The sequence below is a fragment of the Entelurus aequoreus genome, linkage group LG26 (genome assembly GCF_033978785.1).
Source record: "Entelurus aequoreus isolate RoL-2023_Sb linkage group LG26, RoL_Eaeq_v1.1, whole genome shotgun sequence".
Taxonomy (NCBI): Eukaryota; Metazoa; Chordata; class Actinopteri; order Syngnathiformes; family Syngnathidae; genus Entelurus; species Entelurus aequoreus.
This window is the reverse complement of record NC_084756.1, coordinates 32,538,661-32,545,488: the sequence shown is the minus strand read 5'-3', so window position 1 is coordinate 32,545,488 and position 6,828 is coordinate 32,538,661. Positions and strand designations below refer to the sequence as shown.

Below are 6,828 nucleotides of genomic sequence, written 5' to 3'. Positions count from 1 at the left end.
TTAAAGTAACAAGCGGTAGAAAATGGATTAGAAAGGACAGATTAAAAAAATAGTAATAATAACAAATAAAATAATAATACTAATAATAAAAATAAAAAAATAAAAATAATAATAATAATAATAAATATATAATTCATTTTTTTAAACTTGGGACTTCCCTCGGGCCGGATTTTGGACACGGGCGGGCCGTATCAGGCCAGCGGGCCGTAGTTTAGGGACCTCTGACCACCCCAAATTCTCTGCTCCTAGGGCGGGGGTCGGCAACCCAAAATGTTGAAAGAACCATATTGGACCAAAAATACAAAAAACAATCTGTCTGGAGCTGCAAAAAATTAAAAGCCATATTACATACATATAGTGTGTCATGAGATATACATTTAATTAAGAGGACTTAAAGGAAACTAAATGAGCTCAAATATAGCTACAAATGAGGCATAATGATACAATATGTACACATAGCTAGCCTTAATAGCATGTTGGCATCGATTAGCTTGCAGTCATGCAGTGACCAAATATGCCCGATTAGCACTCCACACAAGTCAATAACATCAACAAAGCTCACCTTTGTGCATTCACGCGCAACAGTAAAAGTTTGGTGGACAAAATGAGACAGAAAAAGAAGTGGCATAAAACACTTCCTAGAAAGTCGGAGAAAGTTATACATGTAAACCAGGGGTCACCAACGCGGTGCCCGCGGGCACCAGGTAGCCCGTAAGGACCAGATGAGTAGCCCGCTGGCCTGTTCTAAAAATAGCTCAAATAGCAGCACTTACCAGTGAGCTGCCTCTATTTTTTAAGTTGTATTTATTTACTAGCAAGCTGGTCTCGCTTTGCCCGACATTTTTAATTCTAAGAGAGACAAAACTCAAATAGAATTTGAAAATCCAAGAAAATATTTTAAAGACTTGGTCTTCACTTGTTTAAATAAATTCATTAATTTTTTTACTTTGCTTCTTATAACTTTCAGAAAGACAATTTTAGAGAAAAAATACAACCTTAAAAATGATTTTAGGATTTTTAAACACATATACCTTTTTACCTTTTAAATTCCTTCCTCTTCTTTCCTGACAATTTAAATCAATGTTCAAGTAAATTTATTTTTTTTATTGTAAAGAATAATAAATACATTTTAATTTAATTCTTCATTTTAGCTTCTGTTTTTTCGACGAAGAATATTTGTGAAATATTTCTTCAAACTTATTATGATTAAAATTCAAAAAAATTATTCCGGCAAATCTAGAAAATCTGTAGAATCAAATTTAAATCTTATTTCAAAGTCTTTTGAATTTCTTTTAAAAATGTTGTTCTGGAAAATCTAGAAGAAATAATGATTTGTCTTTGTTAGAAATATAGCTTGGTCCAATTTGTTATATATTCTAACAAAGTGCAGATTGGATTTTAACCTATTTAAAACATGTCATCAAAATTCTAAAATTAATCTTAATCAGGAAAAATTACTAATGATGTTCCATAAATTCTTTTTAAAAAAATTTCAAAAAGATTCGAATTAGCTAGTTTTTCTCTTCTTTTTTTCGGTTGAATTTTGAATGTTAAAGAGTCGAAATTGAAGATAAACTATGTTTCAAAATTTAATTGTCATTTTTTTCGTGTTTTCTCCTCTTTTAAACCGTTCAATTAAGTGTAAATATCATTAATTACTAATAATAACATAGAGTTAAAGGTAAATTGAGAAAATTGGCTATTTCTGGCAATTTATTTAAGTGTGTATCAAACTGGTAGCCCTTCGCATTAATCAGTACCCAAGAAGTAGCTCTTGGTTTCAAAAAGGTTGGTGACCCCTGATGTAAACAAACTACGGTGAGTTCAAGGACCGCCAAAATTAGTAGGATAAAACGGCGCTCGTCAAATACTCGAATCAATGAAGCATGTTTAATGTAAACAGTGTGCTTTATAACAATTAGGGATGTTTGTGTCATGTTTGTCCTCCTACAGAAACCATATTAACACAAAAAACATATTTTTTTCCACCCATTTTTTTTTCATTTTTCATACATTTTTGATAAAGCTCCAGGGAGCCATTAGGGCGGCGCTAAAGAGCCGCATGAGCCGCGGGTTGCCGACTTTATAGTCCTTGGTATGACTCGGCCGGGGTTTGAACTCACAACCTACCGATCTCAGGGCGGACACTCTAACCACTAGGCCACTGAGTAGGTAGGAGTGAAGGACCTGTGTGACCTCATCGGGTTTAGTAACCATGAGGCCAAGTGGGCGGTGTGGAGTTAAAAACTCAAAAGCGTCAGTTAAGTGTCAATCCATGCCCTACATGGTGGGAATCTACATGGTAAAAACCAGTGAGAACTACAATTCCCAGAATGCCAAGGGAAAATGGCCGCCAAATTACTGATTGAAAGCACCTGAAACAGAACGTAGGTTCAGTCAGACTCATTCACCAAACAAGCTGCATGCAAGGAAGAACAGCAAGCAGCCACTCTACCAGTTTCTCCAAACACACCAATGGTCGGTGAATATGCTTGTTCATTTGATGACGATCGAAGTGCTTACTTAGATATGCTTAACTTGTACCTGCAAGCTTCTTAATTTGCTTACTCAACTATCTTAATGTGTTTGTTTGAACCACTGCTATATTTTCTCCTAAAATAATTACTTTTTCATGTACAATTGTTACTTTTTCATGTAAAATGGTGACATTTGTCATAAAATTCTGACTTTTATCACAATATTGCCAATTTTTTTGGTGTTCTTGTAAAATAGTGACATTTTGTGAATACAATTATGACTTTTGTCGTAGCTTTGCCAAGTGAAATTCCAATTATTATTATTATTATTATTATTATAATATTGCCAACATTTTTCAAGTTTTCTTATAAAATTGTGACTTTTGTCCACTCTTCATAAAATTGCCAAAATGTTAAGCTTTTCTTGTAAAATTGCGACTGTTATTGAGTAAAATTCCAACTTTTATCATAATATCTCACAAATGTTCAGTTTTTTTTTCAGATTTTTTTTTTTTTAGTTATCACAGTTGGACTGGATGTAAACATACAGTGTTAATATTGTGGAGGCTGGAAGTGTCCGTCTGCACATGTGCAGTAACATGAGATGAGTTCATAGCATGAGAAGGGAGGAGTAATTAATAAATACATGTTTTAAATATAATGCATCCCGATTAATCGTTTTTATAAAACCTTTGGGCGTCCAAGGTAACTCCCTGTGTTTGCCTAATGGTAAGTCTTTTACAAATTAAGTACTAGATCTAAATATTTTAAATACAATATTGAAGTTGTATTGTTATTTATTTAAACATAAACTTCCCTAATAGGTATAGAGCAGGGGTGTCCAAAGTGCGGCCCGTAGCTAATTGTTTACCGGCCCGCCACACATACTGGAAATGCTATTGCAAAAATAAAAGAAAACATTAAAAAAAAGTGGAATGAGGTGAAATCCAACGAGAAAAAGTTGCAATGTTGACACAAAGCTGCCATGCAGGCTGTTTTGTTTTGTTTTCTTTTGTCTTTCTTTCTTTTTCTTTTTTTGCCATTGCTCAAAAAAAAAAAAAAGTCAATGTTATAATGAATTATTGACCTATTCAAGGCTCTAATTATTTCAAAAATTTCACTTTAAAATGTTTTATGTGGAAAATATTGCATATATTGTGTGGTTGCCATACAAAAACATCAACGTTTTCTTTGACAAAAGAGCATAAAACAAACAAAATAATAGTTCAAACGTAAAATCGACAGATATATCTGAAGTTGATCTCGTAACTTAAGTGTTGAAAGTAAAAAAAAAACCTAATACAAATGTATCACTTTATGAGTGGGGCACCTTTTGGATCCTAAATATATTTAATGGGATTTTATTTATCTTTTCACTGTGATTACTCAAAAATAACAATGAATTAATATCAATGGTGTCCTGCATTATTGATGTTTTTAAGGCTCTAATTACTTCACATCAAACATTGCTTTCTGAAGGTTTTGGGCATTGGGGGAAATACTGCATATTTCAGTTGTATTATAAAAAACAAAGTTGTCTTGACAGAAAAGGCATAAAATCTTTTTGGTTTTTTAATTTTATATCAACCTGAAGTTGATATACTGTAGAGATTTACTGTAAGCATTAAATAAAAATAAAAAAAATAAATAATTTGACTTGTTTTTAACATTTTATTGACTTAGACCCTTTATGGTCCCCAGGAGCCCTAAAGGTAAAAAAACAAAACAAATCCATATATTTTGTTATGATTTGAAAATGAAAACTATCAAAATGGCCCCCGCAGGCTTTAATTTTTCCGTGTGCGGCCCTCAGTGGAAAAAGTTTGGACACCCCTGGTATAGAGAGTTTCATTATAAATTCATTTTCATGTACGTATTTATTTTTTTTAATGAACTTTCTTTATTTTATTTGTAGATTCTGCAGTCTGGTGTCGACTCCAACAGCTGCAAAGTCACATGCAACAAAGGTATTTGAAATGGGTACTGTTTGATATACGGTAATATGAACCAGGTAGTACGGATCAGTCGGTACCTATAAAAGTATCGAATTCATTACGCATATTAGATTAATGCAATAGGACACCAATCTGTAGTGACTGGCAAACATGAACAATCATATTACAGTATCTGTGAAGTATTAGCCCACGTTTCATGTTTTGTTTGTACACAGCTGTACCGTAGTTGTGATATCAAGTGTGACGTGCTGCATGTATCATCATGATCGATATTACAGTGACTCACTCAATGGATTAGTAGTCTGTTTGGTCCAGCTGGCCGGGGAAGTTTTTTCCCAGTTGATTTTGGGTAAGCACTCCATTTATGTCTGCTCAGCTTGGCTCCAAGTTTATCCTCTGTATATTCAAGTGCAAAAAGATAAGGTTGTTAATCCTCATTTTTGTCCAATAATAGTCATCTTTGTCATCTATTACCAAGTCTGCCATGATTTAAAAAACACATTTGTTTCCGGAAGTAGGAAGTGTGTTGCTATTGGAAGGGAAACCTTTTTCCTACTCAGATTTTAGGAATGTTGGGTGATTTTAGGCCCTAAATGTTATGAATACACACTGCCGGAATGACAAAATATGGTACACAAAAATGGAAACCGATTTAAAAAGCTATGTTGTGATAAACAATTATCAAAATACTAAATTACACCCTTTTCTTTCTTTCTTTCTTCTTTCTTTCTTTTAGTTTATTTCGAACATGAACACATTTACATCATAATACATCACACAATTTCATATCATTTCATTTACATCATGCCCGAAAAGGAGTAGGAAGAAGCAAAGCTTATTTAATCCTACCCCTTTCCCACTTCAAAGCATTTACAATTATATAAAATCATTTACTGACCTTTTTATATAATAAAACATCTATGAATTAGTATATACAACAGTTTGTAATATGTAATTAATTAATTCAGTCATTATTAACATACTGAGATGAAGAATATTTTCAATAAGGTTGGAAGTTTTTCTCATAATTCTTCTTCTTTGTACTTTGTAAGCACTATTAATTTAAACAACCTCTTGAACTGGATCATGTCAGTACAATTTTTAACTTCTTTACTTAATTCATTCCATAATTTAATTCCACATACTGTTATGCTAAAAGTTTTAAGTGTTGTACGTGCATATAAATGTTTTAAATGATTTTTTCCTCTAAGGTTATATTTCTCCTCTTTAGTTGAGAAGAAATGTTGTACATTCTTTGGTAACAGATTATAGATTGCTTTGTACATCATTTTAGCTGTTTGCAATTTTACCAAATCACCAAACTTTAATATTTTTGACTTAATAAATAAAGGGTTTGTATGTTCTCTATATCCAACATTATGTATTATTCTAACTGATCTTTTTTGTAACATGGTTAACGAATGTAGCGCACATTTGTAGTTATTTCCCCATATTTCTGCACAATAAGTCAGATATGGTAACACTAGCGAGCAGTAGAGAATATGAAGTGATTTTTGGCCCAGGACGTGTTTTGTTTTATTCATTATTGAAATGTTTTTTGCTACCTTATGTTGTATGTTTTGTATATGAGATTTCCAGTTCATTTTATCATCTATTAATACTCCCAAAAATCTGGGGCCGTACTTATCAAGCTTCTTAGAATTACTCCTAAGAAGTCTGCTAAGAGTTGACTTAAGAGTAAATAAATTCTTCGCTGAAAGCTGCACTTAAAAGTTAGTTATCAAGCGTCTTACTCACACTTTCAGCGAAGTGTAGGACTGAATCTTAAGTGTCACACTCAGAGCTGAATTACGACATTACTATGTGCCGTAAATGGAATTTTAGGTGACGTCATTTCTGTGTCCATAGAAATGACCAATCACGGAAGGGAATCCCTTGTCTAAGAATAAAGAAATATCTTGGAAATATTTAAGTGGACAATGGGAGTGTATATTTTGACAATAAATTACAAAATAATACAAAACAAACTAGTCCCCGCCGGCACTCACGCTACCGCTCCCTCTCTTCTCTTCTCTCGCCCACACACTCACTGACGTCACTCACCTCACGGCCACACACATACGCTACTGTCATAACATTTTCTTTCCAATTCATTAATTAGGCAACTAATTTGAAACTGGTGTGGGTGGCTCTATATATACTAGCCCACTGCAGACACATGCCGAAATCAACAAGGAATCGAAAAGTATTAAATCTGTGACAAAAATAATATCCGCTCTGTCTAAACGATACCGTTTGATCAGCTGCTCGTCATCAAAAAAAAACAAAACATTGTTCCGTTCCCTGAACGTTCGCGCACGTCTCTCTCGCCTCAGTGCCACCCCCTGCTGGCAACTCCTAACCACTTAAGACACCTCTGAAGGTCTCTTAAATAT

The 6,828-nt window shown here is 33.5% G+C and overlaps 1 protein-coding gene across 1 annotated transcript in view; it reads left to right on the top strand.

The window, feature by feature from the left end:
• The first annotated feature begins 2,404 nt into the window (after positions 1-2,404).
• LOC133643531 (thymocyte selection-associated high mobility group box protein TOX-like) overlaps positions 2,405-6,828 on the top strand; it is a 397,001-nt gene continuing 392,577 nt past the window's right edge. Inside the window, exons 1-2 of the mRNA XM_062038162.1 lie at positions 2,405-2,478; positions 4,393-4,444. The gene's annotated coding sequence lies outside the window, so the exon portion shown is untranslated. The remainder of the gene's footprint in view (positions 2,479-4,392; positions 4,445-6,828) is intronic.